At 43.6% G+C, this 18,697-nt stretch overlaps 1 protein-coding gene across 1 annotated transcript in view; it reads right to left on the reverse strand.

The window, feature by feature from the left end:
- The window catches only part of LOC311034334 (pyruvate carboxylase, mitochondrial-like), a 454,227-nt gene that overhangs the window by 179,964 nt on the left and 255,566 nt on the right, over window positions 1-18,697 (reverse strand). The gene's annotated exons all lie outside the window — the stretch shown is intronic.

Genomic DNA, 18,697 nt, shown 5'->3' on the forward strand with positions numbered 1-18,697 from the left:
GGGGGGTAAAATAGTCTGCTGAGTGGCTAGTTTCACCCTGGAAGACGCTGAGAACAGCAGAGCGAGAGAGAGAGAGAGAGAGAGAGAGAGAGAGAGAGAGAGAGAGAGAGATGAGAAGCACAAAATGAGGGTGTTTAAAGATAAGAGAGACACCACACATATAAGTACATCTAATGAAAAGCACAACGAAACGATTTATTTTAAATGACTAATGCTGCACTTGCACCGACGTGGCAGGAAGAATAATTAAGACAGCTGTCGAATGAGAGAGAGAGAGAGAGAGAGAGAGAGAGAGAGAGAGAGAGAGAGAGAGAGAGAGAGAGAGAGAGAGAGAGAGAGAGAGAGAGAGACAGAGAAAGACAAGAAAGATGGAAGTCAATAGAAAGTAAGAGCTACAGGGGAAAACAATACAAGGAAATAAGTACTCTCTCTATGGGGTGGGGAACAAAGAGAGTGAGATACACACAGAGAGGAGGACTTCATCAAAGACAGGACAACATCAATAGAGAGATAGAACAAACAAAGTCAGAGAGAGAGAGAGAGAGAGAGAGAGAGAGAGAGAGAGAGAGAGAGATCAGCATTTCTGGATCCCGGTAAAGCCTCAGCACTAATAGGATGAGACTTTGGCTAACACTCTCCTGCTCTCCAGAGCCTCCTCTGCGCCTCCCAAAACAACACCGGGCTTACGCCAGGATCACAATCAACAACAATCAAAACTTACAACAAACAAGACAAGACCACCACAACTCTCCTTGCAGACAGACAAGTACAGCACAAGACCTGGAATCTGTTGCAGTGACACTGCTTGATTTTCTACATCTTTTTTTGGGGGGTCATTTGTTTATTTTTTGTATTTTTTTTGGGGTGCCAATGGCGTCCATTTTGAAGACCCTTTTTCCCAACTACATGAATGTGACTTCTATGTGTCCTCTGTGGTTGGACGAGGACTCTGCCGTCGGCTCGCCGCACCCCGGTGGATTATGAATGCATAAATACACAGCTGGGTCGGTCAGACATGATCAATCGATACCGGAAGAAAACAGAGAGCGGAGAACAAACTCCATTAGGAGGAGAGAGAGAGTTCAATATGGATTACAAAATGGAAGAGACGGGAGTAGCCGACATGGTGAACAGTGTCTCTGCGTGACAGAAAACATTATGTTGATGGCAACAGACCAGCCGACCCGGAAAATGCTAATGGTTGCATTAAAATCACAAGGACAGGGTTTACTTATGTATTGTATGTGTGTGTGTGTGTGTGTGTATGTACATGCCTGCGTGTACAGTACATGAATCTATGTGTGAGGCAAGGCAAAACAAAATGGATTGCACATGTGGATAAATGGTTTACCACTTTCTGGTGTGTGTGCGTTTGCGCGCGTGTGTGCGTTTGCGCACGTGTGTGTGTGTGTGTGTGTGTGTGTGTGTGTGTTGTGTCACTATCTTTCACACAAACATACTTTTACATCTGAATCTAAGGTCGGACGTGAGCTCGCTAGAGGTTCTGACTTCAGCGGCAGAGGTTTTCAGAGACAAGCGATTAGAACCCGTCCTGCAGGGGTCAGTGTTTGACCACACAGCTCTGAGTGCGGGGGGGGGGGGGGGGGGCGGGTCAAAAACTCAGCAATTACTGTACTTTGATTTGTGACATCACAAATGTTGTGTCATGTGAACTTTCATCCATTCAGCGAATGTGTTTCAGAGTTGAACAGTGGCACGATGAACTTTGATGGAATCACACAGTGGATATACGCTCACTCCATATAAACTGACATCGGGACGGCTTGGGCAGAACCGGGGCCATGGGATTGTTTTCCCTGGCAACAGACCCCTGCCTGTGAAAGACATCTTATGAGAGAAAGTCCAAAATAAAAAAAATGTATAAGAGAAAACTTGAGCGTATATTATATACATATAAAAAAGATGTTACTTGTCACGCCATGGTGTTTTTCTCTTTTCCAAGTTTCTGGGAATGACAATAGGATCAAATAAACTATTTAAAAGAGGTGCAATTTTGTTTTTTGACAAGCAATCTTTCACAATTAGAAGACAAAATGCCTATTACTAATAAAAAAAACGACTATTGAATATATGTAGAGATTTTGGCAAGACAATACAAAGCACATGGACACAAACACACACGACAACGCACAGACATGCAAACCAGACCATGCACAAAACAGACAGTCGACATAGGATGCCTATAAACAGAGAGCCAATGACTTTCATGACAATGACTTTTAAACAATGTTGTTATTTTCTGTTTGTCATTTGTTTTGATTATTTTTCTTTTTTCTGCCAAAGTCAGTATTGTTCTCTGGACTTGATATTATGAATAATAAAACTACATGTATGGAACAGATATGGGCTTGATTGACAGAGAGAGAGACGGTACATGCGAGTGTGTGTTACAGAGAGTATTAATTCGGTGCATATGTGATGCATTTCCACGTGTCTGCATGGGTACACTTGAGTCTCGCTCTCCAACATGCTCTGAGCTTGTGTGCATAATGTGAGAGTGTGTGCAGCAGAGTGCTATTTGTGTGCCTTATAGGTCAGGCGTACCTGGCTCAGTGCAATTCAGCTGAAAACAGCGTCACAGATTGACCATTGTGCTGAATGACCTTGACATCAGCACCTGAACCACGTGACTTCTGGGTTTGCTAGACATTGTATGAAAATGACAGAGTGTGTAGGGAAGTTTAGAAGTATTAGCGACATAACAGTTTTACAAGATTAGCCTTGTAAGCTATATAATACCTCTGGTTCAGTAGAGATTTGTGACCAGGTCTGACATATTCTGATAATCAGGATCAAGTCAAAGTATTGAGCGAGCGCCCAGGTTTGTACGTATACGTGTGTTTGTAAGAGTGTGTAGGCAAATGTGTACGCATCTTTACTTGTGCATCTGTGAGACTGCACACAAGTGTACACGCTCGCATGAATAAGTCAGCCTGTTTGTCTGTGTATCAAAGCTGACAAAAGCTATTTCTATGTGAATCAATGGAGATGATTAAAACCAACACCAAGGTCAAGGGAATCTATAGAGGCGGACAGGAGAAGAGGACACGTAGAGACGACAAATGGAGGAATAAAAGGGTAAGAGGGAGAGAAAAGCGGTTTGCTGAGAAAAGGACAGAACGCGGCCACACAGACGGAGAGATCGATGAATTTGGACGGAAAGACCTTCAGAAAAATGGCCGGGTGACGAGGAATACAGAAAGATGAGACTAAATACCGCCTAGAGACACACAAAGAGACCGGGAAACAAAACTAAAAGGAACCGAGATGGAGAGAAAGATGAAGGGGAAGAGGAGAAAAGGGGGCACTGAAAAAGGTCGTTAGTACTCGTGACGCACTCGCTGTGAACCATGATGCTTTCAAAACATGGGACACAAAGTGAGAGAGAGCACAGAGAGAAAACAGTCAGAGATGCAGACAGGCAGAAACAGAAAGACCGGATGAAAACAGATTGTCTGCCAAGTGACTGCACAGGCAAGTCAGAAGTGAAACACATCCATGGACACATGGTTAGACATGCACACAGATGTACGAGCCAACACACCTGAGACATGAGAAAAATAAAGAATACTTGCCAGACAGACATACAGGCAGGCAGACTGACTGACTGACTGACTGAGGCAGCCAGGTAGAATGTTGGACAGACAGACAGACAGACAGACAAGCAGGCAGGCAGGCAGGCAGACATACTGTAGAAACAGGCAGACAGCCTGACAGACAGGCAGGCCGACTGACTCATAGAGAGACTGAGACAGAGAGAGAGACAGACAGACAGACAGACAGACAGACAGACAGACAGACAGACAGACAGACAGACAGACAGACAGACAGACAGACTAAGAGACACATAAACATAATGCTTGAGAGTCAGACAGAGAGACAGACAGAAAACTAAACTGACTCAGTCAGACAGACAGACAGACAGACAGACAGACAGACAGACAGACAGACAGACAGACAGAGAAGTATGGACGCATGCAGCAGAAAGAAAGCCTGTTTTGTGCTAGTCTCTCTGCATTCCCCCCTCTCATTCTCTCTCTCTCTCACTCTCTCTCTCTCTCTCATGTTTTTGTGCACCATCTGCAGACCCTGCTAGTCGCACAAGATGGAAGGAGTGTGTGAAGGGGGGAGAGAATGAGAGAGCGGGGGGGGTGGGGGGGGGGGGGGGTGAAGAAGGATGGCTCTGTGTGAGAGAACGCTGACACGTGGAAAGAGAAGAGGGGAGAAGGAGAGAGGTAATCAGTAGCTCATAGTATCCACAATTATGTTTGTGTGAGCGCACATAAGTCTGTTCCTGCATGTATAATTGTGTGTGCGTGGGTGTGTGTGTGTGTATGTATGTATCTCGGCCTGTCTATGCAAGTATGTAAATGTATACCGTGTGTGCAGAGTGTGTGTGTTCACATGAACGTGTACAGACTATCGGTACGTGCACAGTGCTGTGTGTGTTTAGAAAGGTTAATATGGTCTCAATAATATCCATACCACAATGACGTTAAGGAGGGGTCACCTTCAGACTACACCACACACCACTGTGTGTCCATGTGTGTCTGTGTGAGACAGAAAGAGAAAGAGAGGGTTTGTCACTGCCCTCTAGTCCTCCAATGAATCAGCGTAGTCAGAAACTGTGAGCAGGATCAGTGAAGTGAAGTGGTAGTTTGTATGAGAATGTCACGTGCATTTGTGACTATATGTGCACTATATGTAGTGTGTGTGTGTGTGTGTGTGTGTGTGTGTGTGTGTGTGTGTGTGTGTGTGTGTGTGTGTGTGTGTGTGTGTGTGTGTGTGTGTGTGTGTGTGTGTGTGTGTGTGTGTGTGGAGGGCAAAAGCTCACAGGTACAGAGCGCCCACCCCTCCTCTCTCTGCAGAGCTTTGGCCCAATTTGACTAATTAAAAAGTGCTGATTAATGTGCAAGCATATACACGCACAAACTCACTATTTTACACATTGTAACACACACGCACACAATTTACAAGCTCACCTTATAGGCACCTTAAGGCAGTGACCTCAGGAAAGAGAGTCTGACTCAGGAGAGAGCGTGTGTGTGTGTGTGTGTGTGTGTGTGTGTGTGTGTGTGTGTGTGTGTGTGTGTGTGTGTGTGTGTGTGTGTGTGTGTGTGTGTGCGCATGTGTGATTTTAAAAAGGCCGTGCCCGCAGTCAAAATGTCTGTGACATTTGCAGTAAAGCTCACTGGTGATGATCCATCGTCATATCTTATATACGACCCACAGGAGCAGTACTGAATACGCTCTACTGTGGATGCGTCTACATTGTGTTCCACATAGAATGATGCATTCAAGACCACCTAATGCCATATGCCATACCAAGAACGATAACGATGTGTGTGAAAACAGAGTCGAGGCCAAATTATTATTTACGAATTTAAGTAAAACACAAATTATTACTATATAACAGGAACACTGCAATTACATTTTACTGACTTAGGGAATTGGGTATAACAACAACAAACGTCAAAACACTTCACAATTGCTACTAATAATGAGACAATTATGCCAACTACACTAACGAGCTCTATTCAGAAGTATGGCTGAATACATTACACCACCATAGAATGCACTGTAGACACAACATGACACTAGCAGAGCAGAGCAGAGACAAGACGTTCTACCAGGGCTGGGCGATACGGCCAAAAATACCACGACAATTTCTTTCATGTTGATTGATATTCATCAAAATATATAATCATATATTTTTCACAAGGCTAGAGGTGGACGAGCGAGGGAGACATCATTTGTGAATTTCTAGCTTTCCACAGTAGCCTATCTTGATGAAAGTGACTGAGGCAATGCACTTTTGGTAAAGTATTTCCTTCCTGGGAGCTCGTACCTGGAGTCCAGCACTTTGATCAGTTCCAGAAATGTAATTTGTCGTTCTCCTCTCACTGTGCTCGGGGGAATCATGTCTTATGTTATACAGTAAGCAACTGCGCTCATTATATCCTTGCTCCTTTTTGATTGCTTTCCAAATGGAGCAATGGACAAGCAAAGTACATGATTTGTCACAAGATATGAAGAAACTTTAAAAGAACATTGATGTTATCGTCACAACATACACACAACTGTGCGCACGCAATCACAGTCATATACATACATACATACATGAGCCTATGAACACAACATTCATTGCCAAAAACTCAAATTATTTATGAGCTTGTAAATTTTGTATTGTATATATATATATATATATGTTTTAAAGCCAACATTTTAAAATCTGATCTGTGCTTCTGGGGGGTCCCTGGAACAACACATTTTGAGATGGGGGTCCGCGGCCAAATACATCTAATTTTGGGGGTCCTTGACATGGAAAAGTTGGAGCACCAGTGATATAGTAATCTGAGTTCCCAGAAGTTTTCGCCAGCTCTGGCGAGGAACTTCTGGGCCAGAGCCCTGGTATTCGTGGGCGGGATGTACCTTACGCTCTGAATCTGAGCGGACACGCCTCTTACCGGTCTGAGAGCTGTGCAACTCGTCTAAAAAGTCCGACGAGAGGCAAACAGCAGTGCACAACAATGGCGGCCGAAATTTCTCAAGGGGAAATTGCTTCCTGTCGATCCTATTTAGATGCAACACCCACTGCATGTGGATCCCGCCCCCTTTTCTTCATTGGCTGTTGATTTGAATCACAACGCAGTGGCCGCGCCCCTGCTGTCCAAGCTCCGACGCTAACCCTCCCAGACTAGTGATATAGCAACATACTGTAAACAGGAGCTGAACTGCTCTATGGTCGCTGTCCGTGGTGCTGAAATGATTTCAGCACCACTGACAGTAGCCAGAAAGGAAGAGAGGGAGAGATAGGGAAAAAGTATGTTTGGTGGGTGAACTGGCAGGTTTGGCAACCTTAATCTCAAGTAGAAAATATGTTGTAGCCCACAACGTGACTTGTGAGCGTGTAGATCTGCTATTTTCAAAACATTTTGAAAAAATCTTTTAGATTTCAGATTCCAGATTCAAAATGTCACTGGCACAGAATCCTTTCAGTTGGGGGATCTGTGCCCAAATACATTTGAATTTAGGCATAACTTGGCATCAACAATAAAGGAAGGAACCTGCACACCTGCCAGCTTGCACGGTACGGTACAAGAGCAAAGTTTTACTATCGAAGCAACGTTTCGGTCAGAAGACCTTCCTCGAGGCATCAAGGGGTTCCTTGGCATGAAAGTGTTTGAAAACCACTGATCTAAACAACTCCTCCCAAGTCCTGACAGGAGAGTGAGGATGATCTGGGGCCGTGGGACGGGGAACAGGATTCTGTTTTCTGGGACTGGGAAGCTGATTTCCATCTGACATCAAAAGCAGCAGAGCAAAAAGGAAGCAACAACAAAGGCAAACGCAACTCAAGTTCTACAGGCAGGTCTCTTGTCAGACCACGAACTTCTTTTCATCTACTTTCTGTGTACTTGACTCAAACTTCACTGCGCAGGAGGACCAGAAGGCTTTAATATTTCATGGTAGCGGGTTCACCCGTCGCTCTTGAAGTGGGGAAAAGGTTACTGGAAAATGAAATTTAAGACAAGACATCCGAATGATATACTCAGCAGAAACTGCTTGGAAAATTAAGTTTAGAGATCAAACTACCAAATGTATGTATTGTTTTATTTTATTTTATTAGAAAAGTAAATGCTGATAGCAAACAGACCGTAGACAAATTCAAAACCTAAATCCATAGCCGGCCCAGCCAATATGCAGAGTAGGCAATTGCCTACTGGGGCACCCACAAAGCCAATATATACATAATAATTTGTGTATTGTTTATAGAACACATTTAGCCAGGTAAAATCCTGCCTAGGGCACCAAATTCATCAGGGCTGGCACTGCCTGAATCTATACTTATGCTAACACAGTTCTATGCTCCATCAATCCCCCCCATGAGAGATATACACCCCAGCAATTGAAAGCAGTTAAGGCTTCTTATGCGGAAACAGCGGGGGTGCGTTTCATAGTGTGGTTTGAATTCGATTCAACCTTACACAGTGAGACTTTGTGTGGTGCTTTCCTACAGAACTCTAATCTATTTAAACCTTTACTTTTTTTCTGCACCATGGCTGCATGAAGCCTCTGGCTACGCTGCCTTCCTTGTCTGGTGAATTTGCCCTCCTAACACCCACCTTTGCTTTCATTGAAAAGGAATGGTTAGGTGACCATTCTACTGTTCCATGTCAAAGCAGCCCAAGCGTCCACAATTCCGCCATTAACAATATTCACATGGCGACCATTTTGTTCTTCCATTTTGCTTTCCGAGTTTCTGATTGTCATTTGGGACTTGTGCATTTTCACTTTGGAAATGCCAACGATAATGCGCGAGCGACAGACAAATACAGAAATCTGCCAGCAGCTAAAATATTGATATGATGGGCTGGATAATCAATATAACTAGTCCATTTTGTTTGCACATCCCTATATTCCATGCATAACAAAAGGAACACATTTGAAATGGCCTAAAAAGAAGGTTTCATCTATACACTGTAGGTCTCGTGTGTAATATGCACGTGTCTGTATGTAGGCGAATTCTGGCACACATGGAGTAAGTCAAATCTCTAAAGAAACAGAGCAGCACATTTTTCTTGTGTCTCAGCTGTACGCAAGTCCTCAATATTTCAAGGAAATAGAGTCCTCTTTACAGCATCATGGTGTCCAAACCACTTCACAGAACAGCTCCAACTCAAAATAGCATTCTGAGAAAGTGAGAAGACATATGGGGGTGGGGGGGGGGTACATGGAAGGGAGGAGTGTTGCCAGAGGGAAACAGAGGACAGCAAATGGAGAGACTACCTTGAGCGAAACAGAGCAAGAGAAGAGGCTAGAGAGAGAGAGAGAGAGAGAGAGAGAGAGAGAGAGAGAGAGAATGGAAAACTAACAGGTGCGTGGGTGGCTTCGAGGGAGAAACTAGAGAGGGAGAGAGTCAAAGTGAGGGGGACGTAGAGTGCATACATATGTGTAAAGGAAAGAGGAAGAAACAGAGGGAAGGTTAAATACTTATAGTGGGGACATAAATGACATGAGGAGGGAGGGAGAGAGAAAGGGATGAGATAGAGAGATTAGGCAGAGGAGGGAGATATGAGATAGAGTGACAAAGGAATCAAATAGAGATGACGAGTCAAATATATGAGGGAAAACAAACATGGGTAAATTCTCCTTCTACAGCACTGCCACCCAGGTGTGGAATAGCCTGACCCCATCCCTCCAAAAATGTAGATCGCTGGCATCCTTTAAAACAGCCCTGAAAATTCACCTTTCAGGAGGCCAAAGTAGTACCACTTCTCCCTTAGACAGACGACCACCCCCTTCCTTTGACTCTCATTTCCCGCCCCCCACTTTTTTTCCGACTCTGTACATACTGTATAGTGTTTTTCTGTATTTTTGCGATGGGTGCTACTTTATATTATGTTCATGAATTGAATACCAAGGACCCCAATGGAAACAAGACCGCATGGACTTTTTTTTACGTACCTTTTACACAAAGTGTTTGACTGTACTTGTGCTGTTTTTTTTACATTTCTGCCTAGTAAAATATTCAATCAAATCAATGAATGATATAGAGATGAGAGTCGGGACAGAATAAACGAACGAGACACAGATAAAAAAGAGAAGAGTCTGAGAAGATATACAAAATAGAGACGAGACAAGGAGCAGAAATAGAGATGAGTCAACGATATGAGAGATGAGTCATAAATAATACAGATAATAAATAAAATTAGATAAAGTTGAGAGATGAGAAAGATATAAAAGATGAGTCCAAGCTATGGGATGGTATAAAGAGAATCTATCTCATTGTCTCCTATATCTCCTTCCAATGCAATATCTCCTCCTCCTCCTCTTCTTCTTTCTCTCTCATCAGTAATTCATCCCTGTATCTAATTTGCTCTGCCCTTCACCTCTAATGAATTCTATCATTCCCTCCTTTTGTTCAGTTCATTCAGCCATGATCCGGCTCACTCTGCCCTCCCCCGCAACTCTCTTCTTTACATTTCTCCTCAAGTTTTGCCTCATCTTCTCTATCATTCGATCTCATTTTCCTTTCCTCTTACTGAGGTCACGCTTCTTCCCTCTCCTCTCCCCCGGTCCTCCTCTGCTGTGCGTAATATTAACTTACAGTACAAAGTACTTCCTCCCTTGCTTTCCCGCTCACCATCTCTTTCTCTCTACACTCTCCTTTTGCTGACCATAATATCAATATTCCTTTTTCTATTTCCTCCGCCCCTCCTCTGTCTCTCTCTCTCTCTCTCTCTCTCCGGACTATTATATCAATATTCTTCCACTGAATCCTCCTGGACTTTAATATTAACATTCTCCTTCCTGCACTCTTCATCCCTTCACCCAAATGTGTTTTGACATCTCATATCTGGCCCTCTCTGTCCTCGTCCCTCTGGATTTCTTGTGTTGACCATTTTCCCCTTCGCTCAATCCTTCACTCACTCACTCACTCACTGCTTTTGTCCTTTTCTATCGAATCCTTCATTTATTTGGTGTAGAATTAAGCAATTAACCCATTTAGACCTGAGGCGGTTTTCTGGCAAAACGTATGTTGCTATATCAGTGGTGGTCAAAACCTTTTCATGTCAAGGACCCCCAAAATGATATGTATTTGGCAAAACGACCCCCATCTCAAAATATTTTGTTCCAGGGACCCCCAGAAGCAAAGATTTAAGTTAAAAATGTTCGCTTTAAAAGAAAGAAAGTCCAATTGCCTTACTCTAAGGCAAAACTATGCTTTTTTGTTTTGTTATCAGGAGTCATTTCCTTGCTTACGGATACATTCTTGGTAGAGCATGTTAATACAATATAACTAATATGTCTGTCGTGGTTGGAGGTGGCCTGTCACCTCTCTATCCTGATGTCAACTCACAATCCCCTTTGTACTTTTTGATTAGTTCATTCTGAACAGCATGAAGCAATCAGCTCTCTGAAGTGGCCAATCACGAAAAATCTGTGAAAACAGCCCAAAAAACAAGGCCACCAAAAAGTATTGACTAGTTTGTTTTGTTCCTTTCATCTCCTCTCATTAAGCCAATTGATCCTAAGGGGATGAAGAGGCTTTCAGCCCAATGCCACTCTTTAGTCAGTATTTGTCTCTCATTCAGTTCCATGGTGGAATGCACAGTAACATCCAGTGTTCATTTAATTTATTCGGAGAGTACACATTGACCCGTAAATCTGCCTTTCTCTCCCTTTCCAGATCTCCCTCAGTTTCTCTCAGTGATATGCAAGTGCTACAACTATGTCCTATTCCCGATCATAGGCCTGTCTCTCTCCCTCTCCGTCTCTAAATCGGTCATTCTCATTCCAATGCTCTGCGTGTTCCCAGCGCCATCTTCCTCTCTCTCTCTCTCTCTCTCTCTCTCTGTATTCATCGTCTCTCCCGCGGCCCCAACCTCCATCCTTGAACTATATTTCCATCTCCTCTCTCTCCTCTGTTCCCCTGAGACCCAGGGCAGAGACACATTCACTGACAGGTTTCCCCTAAAATGTCAGGCGAGATCCTCTTGCCACACACGGTCTCTCTCTCCCTCTCATCTCTCTGACATGGCTCTTTGCAGGGGTCTCCATCTCTCTCTTCTTTCCCCCTTTCTGCAAACGTTCTCAGCATCTTCTTTTTTTTAACATTGCCCACAGTTTCTTCTCTTTCCCTCTGCATATCCCCAAGGGAAGAGTTAACATCATCTTTCACCCCAACCTTCCCCTCGGCTTCTTCGCCATTTTGATATGGAGGAAGTGGAAACTTGTATTCTGCTTCGTTTTTACACCCGCCCTCCTCATTTCTTTAGAACAGGGAGAGAAGAGGGGAAAATGCTGCCCTCAGTCTTTTCCATGCGTGTAAAATGCTGGTTATAAATTGTCTACCTTTTTATTTATGTAATTATATATAGATTTGATGGGGAAAAACGTGAATTAAAACAAATTGACGACTGCAGCCGACAGGAGAATATTGTAGGGCAGATCCCATAGGCCGAAATATGATGCTGGTCGGTGTAGTAGTTTGGGAGATTAGCTGCAGAAAGTCACATAGACAGACAGGGGTGAATGTGCCCTTGCCTTCGCCTGGCAGAGATACTCTACTGTAGCATTCTGAACGCTGTCTACAAGTTCCAACACTGTTGTTGCTAAATTAACATGTGGGGCAAGTGTGGGGCTATTAGCAGTCTGTGGCACTGCTCCTCGTTGCTAACAACCAAATACAAGTACCTTTGTGCCAGCTCAATTAGCGATAATAAAACCCCACAAATCCATTCCCATCACTATGCTAATGCTTACCATCACTAACAATCACGGTTCTATGTAAATGTGGCTCGTTCCTAGCACCCAATTAGCAATGCTAACACCCACACAATCCTTTCAGCAACATATTCGAGCCTACTTCTTTTCTCCTTTCTCTTTGTTGCAGCAAGGAAGAAACGATGCGTTTCGGCATCAAACCGTGGTCTCATTTCCATTGTTTGCACTCAAGTGTTTTTGCAGACAGTTATAGCTTTGGCCCTATTGCTTAACCATTGGCGTGTACACCCAAGATGTTGAGCCATGGGAGTGACACTGAGCCAATGTCAACTGTGCCCTGACCCAGACATGTGAAAAAGCATAATGCTACTCTTCCCCTGCAGATATCATCATTTTGGGTCACAACCTGGAGCTTGAGAAACACTGCTGGTGACTCCGAGCCTTTGGGAAAGCCATGCATACTCTAGTTTGGAGTGAATATAGCTCCTCCAGCTCTAACAGCAGTGTGGCAGTAAGCCATTTAACCTTGCTCTATTGCTTTCCATGGCTAAAGCCTGTATACTGTGGTGGATTATTATTATGAAATATTCAGGTCGTTTTGCTGCCAGACAAGATGTCAGACCTCTCGTGTGTTGTTTGGCACTAGCTAACAATTTGCTCTTCACTCGGAAAGTATAGCCCGGTGTCTTTTTTGTTGGGAAATCCTTACAAGCTTACAAGTGGCAGAAGAGAGGACGGGAGAGAGAGAAAGCGACAGAAACAAAAGGAGAGACAAAGAGGCACAAAAAAGAACCGGTAAAAAACACACCACTTTTGACAACTTTTGACAAGGTTCCTGTTCTTTTTCTCATCCCGGAAAAATATGACCCCCTGTGGTCACATGGCGACCAACCAGCAGCAGACCGGTGAGCCATTATGTTATTATTAACCACATGAACAATGGAATAGAAGATCTACAAGCTCACACCGCGTCACGTTGCAGCGCCTTGTGAAACTGTAGGCTATAGGCTATCGGCTATTCTCACCGAAGAGATTTGTAGCGGAAAAAAAGAGGGGGCCCAGTATATAGACCCTTGGGGGACTACAGTCAATAAAGTATAAATATGTTTTAAGTGGTTAACATTACTATTGTTATATTATTATGTAACAATAACTTTCATTAATATTGAATGTTTTGGTACCAACTTTGTCTCACCCTTTCCCAGGGGAATGAGGAAGGACCGCATTACACAGTAACTGACTCAGCAACCTGTCCCCCTTTCATCTTGTTATACCTTTTATTCATGATGTGTGTGTGTGTGTGTGTGTGTGTGTGTGTGTGTGGGGGGGGGGGGTCAACCAAATCTCTTTTGCAGCAATAACCGTCTTCACGCTGACACATAAATTTGCACTTCGGGGAGCTGCCCTTCTCCATTCTTCCATTCTTTAGCCGCTGGGCACAAAGGGCACTTTGGCAGCAGTTGAGAGTCCCTCCTCTCATCTACTCATCTCCCTACCCAGTGTTCTCTAGGCCAGGGGATTCAAACTGCCATCCATCCATCCATCCATCCAGCCAGCCTGTCACAAACCGTCTTCACTGACTCCTAGGCTCCTGTCACTCATCGTTTTGTCTTGTTCCCATAAAAGTATAGTAAAGCAAAATAAAAATATATAAATATTTTTTGTACATTCTGCTGGCAACGTTGCAAGCGTTTGGGGAATAAGTTCCTGGGTTAGCTCTTCCCCATGACAACAATAGAAATGTTTCCATGTGTCCTTCAAAAGCATATAGTAACGCGGGGGAGATTGAGATTTCAGCGATATGACAGTCGGCAACATCTGAACATCGCACGATCGCATGAGTGATAATGGAAAATCTCTGCAAAGTGTGCGGAATTATGCATGTTTTGCTGCTGCATTCGATACATGTTGCTCAAAGCTGTCACTTAGGGCAGTGCTTCGCTAACTTGAGAGTGCTGTCAAGCAGCTGAAGCATGGGTTCTCGCAACAAGGCGAGACGTGGAAGTGATGTCACATCACCTGCCATTGCCAGCACAAAAATATTGAGTGAGATGTGTTATGACTATAAAATATTCACAAGGTTCGGCTGTAAACAGAGAGACCATGGCTCATTGCAAGATACCCCTCACATGCTATCTTTTCACATGAAGAACCCCACTTGCTAGACGGAAGGACCCAGCAAGCGTCCGTGACCGAGCAAACAATTCAACTTCCAACAGTACAGCTCGTCTTTCCTACAGTTTGAAACATTATGGAGGTTAAATGGCAACAATGTTAAACAGCAAGATTATTGTTACCCATTGCTATCTCTGCAGACTCTAATAAATTCAGAAAAATGTAGTTTGTCAGGTATTTAGCCCCCCTTCACTTCCACCTTTTGTGCTGTATAGATTTCATTAAAAAAAAACATAGCAAACTTTTGTTTAACACACACACACACACACACACACACACACACACACACGCGCGTGTGCGCGATAGTTGTCAGCAAACCCTGTATTAGATCAGCCAACTATACATACTATAGCGAGGCCATTATTTCTGAACGTATACCTTTACTCCCCGTATATACTTTACCAACAGAGGGACCAGTAACAAGTTAACAAGGTTCCACCGCCTACCATCATAACACCTATGAAATATTCAGGTGTAAATAATGGCTGCAAAAAGAGATGTCAATGCTTGCTCCATTCCTCAGCCTGGGTAACATTCCTCTGTTCATCAGCACAGATGCTTCACTGCCGATGCTTCTGCTCCAAAAACATAAAATAATAAACAAAAACACTCCCACTGTGAAGGGTAAGTAAAATAAATAAAACAATACAAATAAAAATGCTCCACTTGCTACTGTTGCTTTACTGTGACTTTTGTCTTTTCTCAGTAAAATAAACACTGAAACCTTAGTCCTGCCATTGTTACCTGCCATCGTTAACCATGATAAAAAACACATACTGTGCTCAAATCACTCACCACCTACACACACACTCCACTCCACAGAGCAAAACAAAACAAAGAACAAACACACAAAAAAATATACCACAACCAAACTGAAAAGAGATAAAACAACACTTAACCTCAGCCCACTATTTCCTTACTGGCCCCCTCGATAACGCTCACAAGATATTAAATAAATAGTCAGACAGCTGTGCTGTTAAACATCTGCAGGCTGTGTTTCCTGCGCCTGCAACAAAACGGAAAAAGGTCCCCACACACACACACACACACACACACACACTCTGACCCTGGTAGCCTAACTAGCGCTGTCATACACCCACGTGCAAAGAGCTGGAGGCAAGAAGAAAGGAGGCTGACCCATCCCATTGAAATGCCAGCAGGGGGTCCAGTCCTGGTGAAGGCACATATTGGCATCATTTAAAAGCGTATTTTAATCATAGGACCTTTCAACTATGCAGATGTTTCTGCTGGAAGCTCTGTGTGCACACAGAACAAATACTGTACAAACACACACACACACACACACACACACACACACACACACACACACACACACACACACACACACACACACACACACACACACACACACACACACACACACACACACACACACACACACACACACACACACACACACATTACAGATACGAGATCATGCTGGCACACACAAATGCACACTGAAGAAATGGATCAAAGGGCACGCACAAACAAACAACTACTATACAGTGAAAAATGTGTGTACACACATTCAGAGAGAGAGAGAGAGAGAGAGAGAGAGAGAGAGAGACAGACAGCACAGACAGAAAGAAAGAAAGAAAGAGGGGTGGGAGGAGAGAGGTGAAGGTATAGTGCCCTATTACAACAGAAATTACAACACAAAAAGAGAAAGCGAGGACAAAGGATGACACATCAATGCAGAGGGAAGACTGCACAAACACATTCCCCACACAACCACACAAAAAAAGGGGAAAAGGGTCATTTTAATTGCACAGTACTTTATCCAAGTAAACACACACCCTCCATTCTAATACACCAGGAGTATTTTCATTGTAGAGGAAGGCACTGCCACATGACCACTTCCTCAGGCCAATATGAACTGTTTTAATGCTAGTGTTGTGATCGTAAAATCCTGGCTGGGTTTAGTTCTTCCCATAACCGCTTAAACCCCTATATAATTTGATGACCCTTCCTCTTTTTCCCCGCTACACCAAATCTCTTTTCCGGATATAACCCATCTACAAGGTCACAACATTGTGAGCTTGTAGATAATGCTACTTTCCCTTGCCTATAATGACACGCCCAGAATAGGGATGCTATAGTTCATGGGGATAAGTAGGTTGGAAGGGACAGAATATCATCGTTAAGAGGTAAGACCTTTATAAATCTGGTGGGGGGGGGGGGGGTTCAGAGTCAGCTTCACCCAGCTGATGGTCGCTCAGGTGGTCATGATGTCTTGCTTAGGGACACTTCAACATGTACTGTACACTGGGCAGACGGCCTCTGTACCCATTAAGCTATGGCTGCTCTGTCTGTACGGCAGGTCGATGACGTGCAAAATGTCCGTCTGCGGCTTTCTGACAAACTCTTAAAAAGTAATTTAAAAAAAAATAACATTTCATGAGAACGATCTTCAAACTCTGACATGCCATGGGGTTATGAAGCCACAGGGCGGCACTTGATCACACGTGGCACGCTCACAATTAAACACAAGTACCTGTGTGTGTGCCTCTGTTTTATTAAACCATTAAAACCGGGATGGTTCGTAGAGTGGGGTTTTATACTTTGGCAAAATTTTGGAAAAATCGTGAAAATGTGTGCAAATCTTTGAATATGTATAATTTTGGGGGTCCTTGACATGAAAAAGTTTGAGAACCACTGATATACTGTAGCAACAGGATTTAGAAGACATTTGTAGAATCGGCCTCAGGTCTTAATGGGTTAAAGATGAAAAGGTGCATTTACCCTGGACATTTTACCTCCTGGGAAGGGAGGGGCGGGGGGGGAGAGAAGGAAAGGAGAGGAGAGGAATAGGAGGCAAAACATGGAGGAGAGGAGATACAAGGGGGGAAAGTGTAGAGTTTACAGAAAACACGCCTCTCATCCCGTTTCTCATCTCTCTTATTGCTCTCTGGAGTTTAAAGCATTTTTCACTTGAGTGTTTTCTCTGCAAGGGCTGCAAACATTAGGCTCAGACTCAACGTCTACTTAAAATGAAACAAATCCCCTTACTTACACGCACGCACGCACGCACGCACGCACGCACACACACACACACACACACACACACACACACACACACACACACACACACACACACACACACACACACACACACACACACACACACACACACACACACACACACACACACACACACACACACACACACACACACACACACACACACACACACACACACACAGAGACTTAGACTTTATTCATAAATCTTTAGGTTCCTGAGCCGGTCTGGGTTCCCAAAGCAATCTTCCTTTCTTCCATATCGACCTGGAACACTATTTACTTATTTTCTTTTTCTCTCTCCCTCTTCCATTAGCTCTCTCTCTCTCGCAGCCCCCCATCCATCCTATTTTGATGAATAGGGCACACATCGCAGAAGGAAAACCATAGCTGTCAATCTCATCTTATCTCCACAGCGAGTGGGAAAAATGCTATTGTGCTTGCAAAACGTTGAATGCTAAATTCCACTTGATCTCATTTGTGACTGTCTGCTCATTACCGCCCTGTCATATCTGTAGTTGGAGACACCCTGACTGCTGCGGAACTTCGTGCATCTGTGTGCAGCATAAGTATTCAAGGGTTATGTACTTATAGTACCAGTGATCAATTGTAAAAAAAAAACAAAAAAAAACTGCTGAGTCGTCTCACAAGCTTCGGTTAAGTTGAAACAGTAGGACCGTTAACATAATATAGCTCGCCACATTCGCTATGCCCTTTTAACATCAGATGCCATCGTCGTTTAAGAATATCGACCTGGTGGTTGACTGGGACAGCTCTGCTGCATCATGCCCTAAAGATAAGGCCAAATTATACTGGCCGCATCCAGTGGTGTAAAGTACTTCTACTCCACTACAGCTCAGAGGCAAACATTGTACTTTTTTACTCCACTACAATTATTTGAAATACTGTATACGTATGCAGATTTTGTGACAAGTGCACTGACAGCACATGCACTAGAAAATAAAAATAGGCATTCTATTTGATGAGAGGTTGAGTGAGGAGACCCGTCGCTGCCTGTTGTGTTACAGTATGATGAGCATGTCACAATAAAGGACTTGAACTTGATGTGATTTGGCAGTTCGTTGGCAGGTTTGTTAACCCATTAAGACCTGAGGCCGATTCTACAAATGCCTTCTAAATGATTAGTTCTCAAACGTTTTCGTCCCTCCCAGAAGATATTTGTGTTAAAAGATTTTTTTTTAAAGGTAAAAAAAAATGTATACTGTATCTACAAGCTCACAGCGCGGCA

Source organism: Gymnoscopelus microlampas (genome assembly GCF_963454915.1).
Source record: "Gymnoscopelus microlampas genome assembly, chromosome: 19".
In the NCBI taxonomy this organism is placed as follows: domain Eukaryota; kingdom Metazoa; phylum Chordata; class Actinopteri; order Myctophiformes; family Myctophidae; genus Gymnoscopelus; species Gymnoscopelus microlampas.